This window comes from Lissotriton vulgaris, chromosome 4_1 (genome assembly GCF_964263255.1).
Source record: "Lissotriton vulgaris chromosome 4_1, aLisVul1.2, whole genome shotgun sequence".
Classification (NCBI taxonomy): domain Eukaryota; kingdom Metazoa; phylum Chordata; class Amphibia; order Caudata; family Salamandridae; genus Lissotriton; species Lissotriton vulgaris.
The window spans coordinates 658,669,481-658,681,909 of NC_141691.1; the positions used below are offsets into that span (position 1 = coordinate 658,669,481).

At 39.2% G+C, this 12,429-nt stretch overlaps 1 protein-coding gene across 1 annotated transcript in view; it reads right to left on the reverse strand.

Moving 5' to 3' along the window:
- RAMP3 (receptor activity modifying protein 3) overlaps positions 1 to 12,429 on the reverse strand; it is a 1,178,278-nt gene that overhangs the window by 878,032 nt on the left and 287,817 nt on the right. The gene's annotated exons all lie outside the window — the stretch shown is intronic.

Genomic DNA, 12,429 nt, shown 5'->3' on the forward strand with positions numbered 1-12,429 from the left:
GGACTTTACTGCGATGGCATGTGCCCCCCTGCATGCACCCCCATGCACAGGGGCACACTTTTGATGGCGGTATCACCAAGATAAAAAGTGTAAAGGATATTCTTGGTGGTGCCGCAGTAGCACCATCAGCATATTACTTTCCCATATCACTGTGCCAGTGCTGAGGGACTGTGGATCCCTGGTGGTTTCAGCAGTCCCATGATGGTCGAATCACCGAAGTTGTAACATGGGGGTCTCGATATTTGAACCTCCCACTCATAAAAGTGTTTTGTTCTACAAGACCATAGTCTGAAAGTGAGTTTGGTGAAACAGTACTTCAACCGTTTTACGGTAAATGCACCATACTGCCAAACTCGTCTGGCTCCAAATGACTCCATAAATACACAGCTGTTTATGCCAAAAATTCGGCAGTGCAATATCTTACTCAATGCCACCTCAATTTCCAGATCATCTAGGTATTTAAACACAGAACTAATTAGAAGACAGTTGCTAGATCGGTCCAAAGTAGTGTCAGAATCAAGATCTGGTCACTATGCAGCCTTTTTTCAATAGGGGGTCCATCAAGTCGCAAAAATGTTTTTTTCTGATTTGTCTGTCAACATAAACTTTACAATTTCATCCTAACAAAAACCTGACTCATTACTATTGCCTATTTACTTCCATTGGAAATAAATAGGTGCCCCTATGGATGTCTTACATAGAAAGACAGAACTGCGGGAGAAGTCACAATGATTCTGAAAAGCACCCACTATTGCAAACAAATCATCACACCAAGACAAGTGTCTTTTAAAAGCCTAATAGTATGAACACAAACTCTCTGTTCATTTACTGCCCGCTAAAGCAAAACAATTGTGGAACAATGCATTACACTTGTTAGTGCACAAATAACTGGCTCATCAGACATTTCACTAGGCAATTTCAACCTTGAATGTGAGGATACTTCACTATTGACAATGCACAGCATTGCACCTTTACAAAAAAACATTAACCTTTCATGGCGTTTCTGAAAAGGATATGGAAGGATTGAACAATACTAGTAGACAGCATTTTCAGATCAGCCAAATATCAATGTCAAGTAATGGCTTATTGGTCTAGCCGTCTCCAGATATCGTCTGCTATAGTAAAACATCTTACATGACTACAAGGCATCTCTAAGTGTAGTAACCTTAAATTAAAACCCTTTTTCAAGGCCAGGAAAGGAATTCTCTTGTGGGCAAATACACTAACGCAACATATTGAAATCACATATATCCCTCTACCCTTGGCAAGATGATGAAAGAGGCTGCACTTTTGTTCAGAATGGTTTTAAAAAAGCAGAAGAGGAGGCATACACCACTCAAAATCACCATGGCACAGAAAAACACAAAGAAATCCCTGGACACTTCTGCACACTGTGTAGCATGAGGAATCAATGCAACAATCATATCAATAAGGCCACTGTATAATATCTAACGAGCAACCCCTCAAAGACGCTTTCTGAAATCAAGAAAGATGCATCAATTCCACAACTAGTACCCTCAACACTATCTCCCATTCCACTAAACCATGCATTAAATGTTTTGAATTAATTATTTTTTAAAACACACATAATAATAAAGGAAATATTTGCAGCAGAAACTGCAAACAAGTTTAATGATCTTCAACAAACAATCTCAAAAACTGGCAAAAAATGATTACACTCAAAAGACCAATTCATAACTGAGACTAACCATCATATCCAGAAGCAAGTCACATATAAACCTGAAGCAAGTTAACCAGATTAGAAAGGCATTAGGTAACAGAAATGAACTACACGGCCTTGCCACTGGATGTGTACTTTAGGAGCACAGATTACATATACATCACATGGACAGATTTGTGGACCAGTGAGCAGAGTCCCTATGGCTTTCAGAGTTCATTCCAAAACAAGACTTACTAGCAAGATGGTTGAATGGATATGTAAAACATCAGCCATCGATAGTCCACGATCAATCTAAATTGTGGTTTAGAAAATGGTACAAATGTTCATGTCTTAAAGATGAGAATGGGAACCTCATGCAATATGCAGATGCATTGCAGGAACAGAGGCTGGCAATTTGAGTTACATGGGTAGTTAAACCACATTTAGTTTGGCACCAGTGTAGCTTAATCAAAACGAGTGAGCAGGAGTTTCATATATGTGTGTGCGGAAAATGATTTTTCCATTTGAAAAATAGTGCTTAATATAGGTTTGAATCAGTTAGCATAACCATGCTGCAATTCGGAAAGCGCATCTTGGTATGTTGTGCACAAGCATTTCTTTTTATTTGCTTTTCAAAGAGCTTTTGAAATCTAGCTGTGACCACAGTGCCTAAAGTATCATTAAACTTTCTATGATGAATGAGATGTATTTAAAATAGTTTGATGGTTAAAGTGCTAAACCTCTGTTGCTGTGTTCCTTGCTATGAATATGCAGAACATTCCATTATACTAAGTTGCATTTCTCATGATTCTGACCAATGAAAATCATTTGCAAGTAGGTGGTTTAGAAATTAACAGTTTGATGTATTGCACATTGTAGAAGTGCTGCTTTTATGTATGAATGTATTTATGTGTACTGTTGTCTAATAAGAAAAAGCATGTTCAGTGAGTAATGTATTGTTTTTACGTGTTTTTTGTATAAACGTTAAGTCTATTTAGAATATTGAAGATATTTTGTTATGTACAAGGTGAAGGAATACTTAAATGACAAAAAGTATACTAAGAAAGAAAAAATATTAATATAAGCACAGAGTTAATGAAAGGGACTTCTGTGTTACAAAAAATGGTAGTGTGATTTATGGTGTCAGAGGTACTATGTTTTTTGAAAACTCTTTAGGGCCATCATGGCACTTATTTTTTTTTACGAATGATGCAATTCCCAGGGCCCATGGTTTTCTCAGTGCCAACTCCTATTCGATACCGAGGAAAGATGCCCTTGTACTTCATTTTTTTCCATGAGTTACTCTCCTTCTCTTCATTACCTACCATTCTGTCCATGTATTGGTCTCTTCCCACCTGACATTTCTCTAATGCGTACCACTTCTGGCTCCTCAATGCCCTTTGCCTTTTTACCCACAGCACAATCACCCCTTCCTACCCTGTCACATTGCTGTGGGTATATGGAAGGGTATTAATAAACTTTTCTATTATACTAGACCTGTATCTAAGAATCAGCTTGTGAGAATCGAAAGCAAAGAAGCATTGGCAAAGCTTATAGGTAAATCTTTTGGCTTTGTTAAAGATTGTTTTCTTTGGTTTTGTTTTGCAAATCTTTGTTGTTGAACAAGCTGCCTGGACCTCATTAATCTAAAAGAAAATATTTGCAAAAGGCACAAATATGCTTTTGGTCTCAAAAAGCACATTGCCGTTGCAGTCCCTGGCACTTAATGGAACTACATTTTTTGTGCAAGCCTTACTTGTGAAAGGACAGAATTCTTTTACTTGCAGTGAAGTGATCCAAAGCATGAAGTGGATTGAGCTCTAGAGGGCAGAAGAAAAATATGAATATCAATACAAAACCAATGAACAAAGATTACTGCTTGGAAACCCCTCGATGTGAGTAGAATATACATATAATTTAATAAAATGTAAAGGTCTGGGCTGATCCCAAACCTATAGCAAAGATTGGCAAAGTCAATAGCGCTGGCATTGGCTTCCAAGCTATTGACTTTGCCAAAGCTTCTTCCTTTTAATGGTAAATCCTAAAGTATAGAAAAAACAGTTCAAAGGTTGACACACATAGATGTGCATGCATGAGGACACCTATTTTTAAAGGTTTTGTTCACCTTTGCTGAGAACCCCTCAGTGGGAAGCCCAAGGTACTTATAATCAAGTTCATATGTCTATGTACCACTGCACTTGTGATTTTTTTATGTGTGCCCCAGGATGCCCGCATAAACTAGTGTTTTATGGCAAATGTGCTTGAGTGCTGAAAGGTGTGTTTTTGTCTGTATATGGATGTTTATATTCCTGTTCGTAGTATATCTTTGTGCCAATACGCATGTTGATTTGTGTATATTTGTGCATGTCCGTGTGTGCATGAATCTGAGCTTGTTGAAATAAAGTGTAAACTAATGTGTAATGCAAAGCGACTCAGGTGGTTAATGCACTTGTTGTAGAACTGACTTTTTTCCAAATAAGACAGCTTACTGTATGAATGTGTTCTTGTGTATCAGAGACAGTTATATTGTGTAGATTAGTGACAAATGTATACAGATAATGAGAGTAAAAGAAAAATGCAAAGAGTTAAAGAGACAGACAAGGAGAAATTAGGAGAGGAGGATGAGTAATTGTATGTAAACAAAAGCAAACAGATTAAAAGGGTTCCTGTTGCTAGTATATATTATCCAAATTATACGCAATAACCAGTACGACATTATATAAAAAGTGCAGATAAAGCAGTGCTCAAGTGAGCGCATAAAACATATACATAAGACACTGTACACGGTCCCTGGTTCAATATATGATTTTTGACATGCATATGTATGATTAGTTGGACATTCCTGAGGATCACACTTTATCTCTGACCCAAGAAGGGAAGAACTGTCAGTGTTTCGACCATGTGTAAGTAAAAGGGTCTCTTCAGGACTAAATCATCTGGTTCAGAACCTGTATATAAGTGGAGACAGAACCCCCAACCGCTCATCAGTCAATATGTAACTCAACTGTATAAGGCTAAAGTCCAAACCAAAATTGAAAGGTCTATGAAACACCGTACCATCTATTTCTGGGATACGCCACCATAAATCAAGAAATTCTTGTGTGAATCTAAACAACGTATGAATAAATAAAAACTTGATAGCTATCAATCCTGGCAACCTGTTGTCAGGAATTAACTGTGCGTAGTACCCAACCACAGTGGTTTCATACAGGTAAAGCTCACACTTGCTCATGTTTAAACTAGTGGTCATCGCCCAACCTTGGGATGCTCACCAGTGCCAGATGCACTACAAGAACTGTGCATGCTTCACGAGTACCATACTCTATCTGACAGGTGTGATAAATCTGGCCCACATAGGACTAGACAGCACCCTTGTGGAAGTCCCTATGGTCGAGAACAGCAAGTGGTATAAACTACACCATACTTACAATTATGGGCATAGCTAAGCACCTTGTATATAAACGCTCTTGTGTGTAATGAAGAAAAAAATCCATGAATGCCTCCACGGTCAAGAAACAAAAATTCCAGAAGAATATGGTAAATGCTGTAATCAAAAACACAAAGATAGTGTTTTCTCACTATATTATGTGCTTGTTAGCCAACGTCAATGCAATGCAAAAGGTGTTAAACCATAGTCGACTCTAGTGGACCAAGGAGTATGTAGTTAACCAAAGTTACTACGAACACACTCAAAGAGATTCAGTGTGAATACTCTGACCGCGTCAAATGCAGAAACATGCTGGATAGTGCACCCTACCGGCATTGACTGCATTTTGGTCACTGTGATTCCGAATTAGTTTGGGGCGTCCTTTCTTAATACTGAATCTGTATGTATTCGGAATTCCAAACTGTGATTCGGTAACATGTTACAGAATCGTAATTTGAGTATGATACATACAAAAATAATTGTTTCTGGTCGCAAAACAGCCCAATTCAGTGAATCGGGCCGTTTGCAACGGGAAAACTGCTTGATACATCTGACCCTATATCTTTAAAATGTAATACCTCAGTTCTCTCAACTCTCCTTCATTTGAAGCGCTATGCCATGCTGTATGGACTGGAGAAGCAGAGATAGGACTTCTAGTCTCATTGCAGCCTAACATTGAGTACGGACTATGCTCTTGGTTGTTGCGGCCATCCTAAGAAATATGTGCACTAAATATACAAACATTCTGTAATTTTTAATGAAGTACGAACAAGCGGAAACTTTATATAGAAAGTTCCTTCCTTCACATTCCTTAAGCTACATGTTTAAGATACCAGCTAGCTTTTTCCATCATTGTGAAATTAAAGACATTTTCAAAAGATTTGATAAAAGAAAAGAGCAGGAGTTCATTTTATCAGTGGTTTTCTCTGTCAAACAAATCCAAGCATGGCAATAACCAGGCATAATAGTTAAAGTGAAGATCATTCAGCTGTTTTGAATGTGCTTACATGTGGATGGATTTCTATTTCACAGGATTAGAGAGAACTTGTTTTTGTGTTCTCCTGTCCCAGGAAGGGATGCCGCTAAGGTGAGTGACCCCAGAGGGTGAAGTGTGCTGAGCCACTTCCTTACACTGGATGCTGTAGTAGGTAGGAACCAAACAAGAATGACACTATAAAAGACCAATAAATGAAGAAGACTGGCTGAAAGGCCCTTTGTGTATGCAAATTTGAGTATTGCTGAAGGATATTTTTTTTTTAAATAAAAAACGGTCTTAGCTTAGCTGCACAAGACCTAAAAAAAGCAACACGTCACCGACATGCTTGTTGCATTCTGTCTATGGCAGCGTCTATAGTGATGCTTTGGTCCCATGACCTCAGTACTTTGCAGTACATAAGTCATGTACAAATTTATGTGTTCACAGTTTCTCAGGCACCATATGAAACTTGGAAAAACTACTCCAAAATGCATGGACCATACAACAAAGAGAGGGACTTATTTAAAACCCCCTTGTGCCGCCAGTGCATCACTTTTTGACACACACAGTGGCGCAGGAGCCTGCTCCATTTTTACCTGGCAGCACTAAGCCACTTTTTTGAGCTTCATGATGCCTTGTAAATATTGTTTCCTTTAATGCAGTCTTCTGCTTTCAAGGGGTGTGCAATTGGTGTTGCTGGCGGAGTTACATCAACATTCATGGCTTTTTTATACTGTCCCAGATTTATGAGAAACCGTAACTCTGAGGCAGCACCAAAAACGTACGCCTCCCCAGGTAAGGGAGGCACAACGAAGAGAAATATCTTTATTTCTCCTTGTTTTTCCTTTTTATGTGTGCTCATTCTGCAGCACAAATTGAAAGTGTAAAAAGCCTCTTGTGATTGTTTTTGTGCAGGACGGTTTTCCTTCCTGCACAAAAATAATCATCCCCTCAACACAGGCACTCTTGCACCATGGTACCTGCGTTGGTGCACGGGAGACCATTGTACACCAGTGCAGGGGAAAAGGACAGGAATGTGTGGCATCTGACAGATACAGTGAATTCCTGCCCTTTTCTTTTGTCATAGGGCAGTGCTGCAGAAAGGCCTGACTACCATACGGCAAAAACTCATAAATGAGGCCCTGAATATTTTCACCGATCAATCAGCAGTTACCTGTAGTTCATTCTAAAAACTGTTTACTGGACTGCGTGGTGTGCAGAGGTATACACTAATGTGAGCCAAGAGCTCGGTGCAAGCACATTAATCTATGTCTGTTCAGTACAGGTCTTCTTCACATGTTTCTCTCCTGCTTCTAGTAGTGTTATTGATACAAATGAAATGAAAGTTTTAAATTTTCATAAAATGATTTGCAGGAGAAATCTTGTTCTAGAAAGTGGGGTGATATGTGATAGAACTGTGCAACGATTTTTCGCGTGTTTCGTTTCCGTTGCTTTGCGATCCCTAAGCTATGTTTTCAAGTTGCCAGTTAGCATTTTTTGGATGGGTGCTGATTTTACAGGATTACAATAACAGAACTTCTTTGTGTGCTCTCCTGTCCCAGGTGGAGTTGCCTGTAAATAGGCAAAAAGCAGGCACTCACATTGAAGGCTGCCAATGGGTGAAGTGTGCTGACCTACTGCCCTACACTGGATGCTGTGGTGGGCGAGAACAAAATGTGAATGACACTATAACAGACCAATGAATGAAGAAGACTGGCATAAAGGCCCTCTATGGTTATATACGTGAGTATTTTTTAAAGATATTTTTAGTACAAAAGGAAAAGGTCTCGGCTAAAGCCAGGCCTAAAAAGCCTCCTTAAAGCCTGGGGTATTACTTTGAGGGGCAATCTCATGAATATGCATAAGTAGGATCCGTGCTTCACTTGCTCAGCCAGTGAACATGACATATGCAACAGGCGTTGAAGGATTTTATTTGTGTATGCATGCAGGGTGGTGAACTTTGAGCTCGGGATATAAAACTAAAAAGTCATGCTCAATTTCGATAGTCTTGAATCTATGACGAAATTCCCCAAAAAAGAGAATACGGATTAAATTATGAGCATGTCTAAAATGAACACAAACAGTAAAACACTTCGTGAATACTGGAAGTAATCGGGTGCCAGTTATAGTAATAAAACTTATGTCAGTGAAAACTATGAAGTCCAAATAGCAGATTCGAAAATAAAGGTAGCCACCTTTACACTACACACTTGCAGTTGGCGGGCCTCATCTCTTTGTCGGACCTCTGCCAAGCCAATGTTACTTATCACTTGGAATGAGCTAAAGCATGAAATGACCTTAGATTGTTTAACGTTGGGAAGGGAAATGACTCGACTGGGTTTCAAAAGGGATCAGGTCAGAGGCCACTGCCGTCCGAGGAAGTGTTCAGACATCAAGCTACTTAAGACATCCTTAGCATACTTCCTGGGTAAATCCGAACGACTGTGTAATGGGGACACTGCTGGCACGCAAGCCCAGGACAATAGTCCGTCTTTTATTTCACTTCATCATAGGCAACTCCATCGCCTGACACCCTTAGCAGACATTTTTGTGTACTGTGCGCTCGCAGGAAAATCAAGCAAGATCCATGTCTTCTGCCTCAAAAATAAACGAAAAAAAAAGTAAAAGCAACAAGGTAAATTAAAGAAAAGCATCTGGATTTGACAGTGTTTTTACACTAGGTTCTAAAATTAAGTTAACCTCCCAAGTAGTTTATTTTTAGAATATTTTCAGAACTGGCAAGAGGACATGCGATTTCAAATTCGCCATGTTTACAAACTTGCCTTCAAAAGTAATCACTGAGAAAAGACTCTCAAGTAGTATTTCATGTTCCCGCGAAGTTTACTTTAACGAGGGTTTTGGAAAGGATATTTATCTAGATATTTAACTTGGTAGTATGGCAAACACTGTCACATATGCATCACAAAGCCATGTCATGACCAAAGCATCCCCACTTATCTTGGAGGGAAGCTCACCAACTCTGGTGGTTCTGGAGACACTTGCAGCCAGGACACCATCAGACTTTAGAATAAGAAATGTAAAAAAAGAAAAACAAGGCAGAAGGCTTACTCCATCTATACACCCAGGATTTAGAACAACAACCCTGCATTTATCAGCCCTGACCTAGTGCTGCTCCAATTTAGGAAAGAGTTGAAGACTCACCTCTTTAAAATACTGCATCACAATTCAATAACAGCTCGCAATAACAGCTACTGCGTCCTTCCTGTGTTAACTTTATGCTAGTGTTTGACCCTGTACAACGCTCCACTGCCTGGATAGATGTATGCTATAGAAATACCACATACATACATGTATATGCCTGGTGTGCTTACAAACACACATGCAGGCACACACATATATCCACATACATCCACACACTAACAAGTGCACTCACACAAATGTACACTTCCCTTCCAATGATATAGGTATTGATTGCTGTGTGCTTAGTGGTACAAATAAGTTAAATGTGTGCTGGTATTCTAGCAAGTTGTACTATAAATACTTTGGGGGTTTTTGTTTAATTTTTTTTAAGATTTCAGCAAAACATACCACAAAGTAAAGATGTAAATGAGATGGCCATAAGGTTATACTCACAAATGTACTAATTAGAAACTATTAGTGTACATGTTCTGTAAACAATAAAGTGAGAAACAGTCCTTCAAATCAAGGTGAGACAGTTGCACTTCTCAACACTGCCTAAAAAGATAAGAAAGTTACAAAGTACACAGAGCAGCTGGAATTATGCAGCAAGGGAAGACCAAATTATACAGCAGGGTTGACTGCATTATATGGCAAGAAAAGGGAAACGATGTGGCATAATGCGCCACATTTTGTGATAGTATTGGTTCATTGTCATTGTTAGATATGGTAACTTAGGTCCTGATTACGATGGCAGGGAGACCGCCACTGACAGGCTTTAGGTGGTGGTCTCCCCGCCATCTGAGACATGTTTCCTGCCTGCCATATTACAATGATGGGCAGGGTGCTGGCGGTCAGGAATTCCAACTGCCACACCTCCGACAGGCTCCTTGAGCCCACCAGTGCGGTGCAAGGACTTGTAGTCCCTACTATGTTGGCTGTGCCTGCCAGGAACCGCCATAGGCATTAAAATGTCCCTTTCCACCGGCCTTTTCATGGCGGTTAACCTGCCAAGAAAAGACTGGCAGAAAAGCATTTTGGGGGCCCGTAGCGGGCCCCCATTACTCCCTGGTCCTTTACTTTGGATGTTGGGGGGCACCTATGGTGCCCCCAACATATCCCTGCACCATGTGGCAGGCACAGCATGATGCCTGCCACATAGTGCAGGGATGTGTTTCCTGTCCTTTTTTGTGTTGCTGCAGGTGCTGCAGCCTGCAGTACCCGCCGCAATACAAAACATGGGCAATGCGACCACTACTGTGACGGTCGCATTGTAATTTGCCCTGTGGAACCGCCTCCCTGTAGGCGAACGGTCCCAAATACGATACGATGGTGAATGAACTGAAGTCCGTCCATCATCGTAATGACCATGGGGAAAGATTTCACCTCACTAGCACCAGTTTAACAACCAAATACAGCAATAAACTGAAAGATGACCAGTCATCCTTTGCGAAGGGCTTTCCACTGAATGGGAACAGAAGTCGCCATTTTTTTGTAACTTTTGATCCCATTGAGTTAGAAACTATTTTTTTTTCTAAAATCTGCAGATGATGCAGCAAGTGATAGATTAAGTGGCAAATGCTTAATTTCTCGAAAACTACTGAACGGGTCAATACCAAATCACGAAAAACATGCCTTTTGCCACATTCAGTATAATTCCGTTCAGCGTACAGAGTAGCGGTAGCCACTCTCTAGCTAGAGTTACCAGAGATAGGAATTCCTCTTTTTTTGAAGACCTATTCCTTTGTTCCTTTTTCTAGAATCGCAGATGATGTAAAGTTCCGTGGTAAAGTTCTGTGGTAATTCCCCAAGGGGGTGCAAAGAAAAAACAAAAGGGGGTCCCAAAACATTTTGTCCTCAATGCTTTTTCCATAGACTTTATACTCTCGCATAGCGCAAAAATGGCTGAACAGATTTTACTCAAATTTGGTATGAACACACAAGGGTATGTAGATGTTCCTTTTTCTGTCTGAATTCAAATGGTTCAGTAGTAGGTATGTTATAAGGCAAAAAATTGTAGTGGTATCTAAAGACAAAGTAGTACTGTGGCGATGACATAACAGAATATGATTAGTTAATGAAAAGCTTTCTAAAATGAAATGCCAACCATTTTGTTTTGAACACACTTGTTATCTGTTCTGTGTTAACCCAACAAATACTGAACATTTATAATGTTGTACAGTAATTCAACAAATAAGGCATTGGAAGATATTGAGTACTGGTTGGTTAAATAAGTGTTTTAGGTTTCTATATGTTTAAAAACGGTTATGGAGTACCGCAGTACTATCTAGGAAGTCCCACAGTACCAAACCAAAAAACACAGCCCAATACTACTTAATAACACTAACCACCATTACCCTTGAGGTCACTGTTGGGAAGAATACAACTTAACTTTGCTTACACAGATGCTACAGTACAGATGGATTGCCAAGATCTTCAATTACATCCACAGTGTGCTCCATAAATAGGTATGTAGGTTTATTTGATGTTATTTTCACACTGAATTACTTCAGTCATCGACAATATATTATGCACTGTGTTAGAAGCAAAACTGATTTGTCCTATACATTGTTTCGGTCAGATCTACTTGCATAGAACAAAATGCCTATTGAACAATACCTCATGAAGAAAAAATGGACATTGTACAACAGGGAGAGAAAATGTTAACAGATGCAAGACACAAAAGAAGGATGTCTACGCCAAAACAAAATCACTAGTAAGAGAAAAACAGCAATATCTAGTATTTCTAAAAACGTTGTCTTTAAATAGTGCAATTTTTTTTGCGGAACTAAACATTTAGGTACATTTAAGCGTTCAAAACCATTATATGATAGACTTTAAAAAAAACATTTACTTTTACAAAAAGAGACAAGATAAGGAATATAACAGCAAAGTACTTCCAAATTCTCCTTCAAAAGCTATCATTTCAAAGAAAAATCATCAACAAATTGAAATACAAGATATATGTTCAGCATTTGAGTTCTTCTAGTGTATACGGTAAATCTTGGGCAATTGTCTGGCTTAATTTAGGATTGTCATCAGTACTTCAAAAAGTTCTGAAAAGCTTACCAGAAATTGAGTACCGTGCATATTTGAGTCCAACTAGTAAAGACATTTTATAAACAAATATGTAAGACACATATTACCCAAACAGAAGTCCTGTGTTAAAAAACCTAACACTAAATGAAGTAGCGCAGTATTACTAATTTTGAAATAATGTACCAAAAC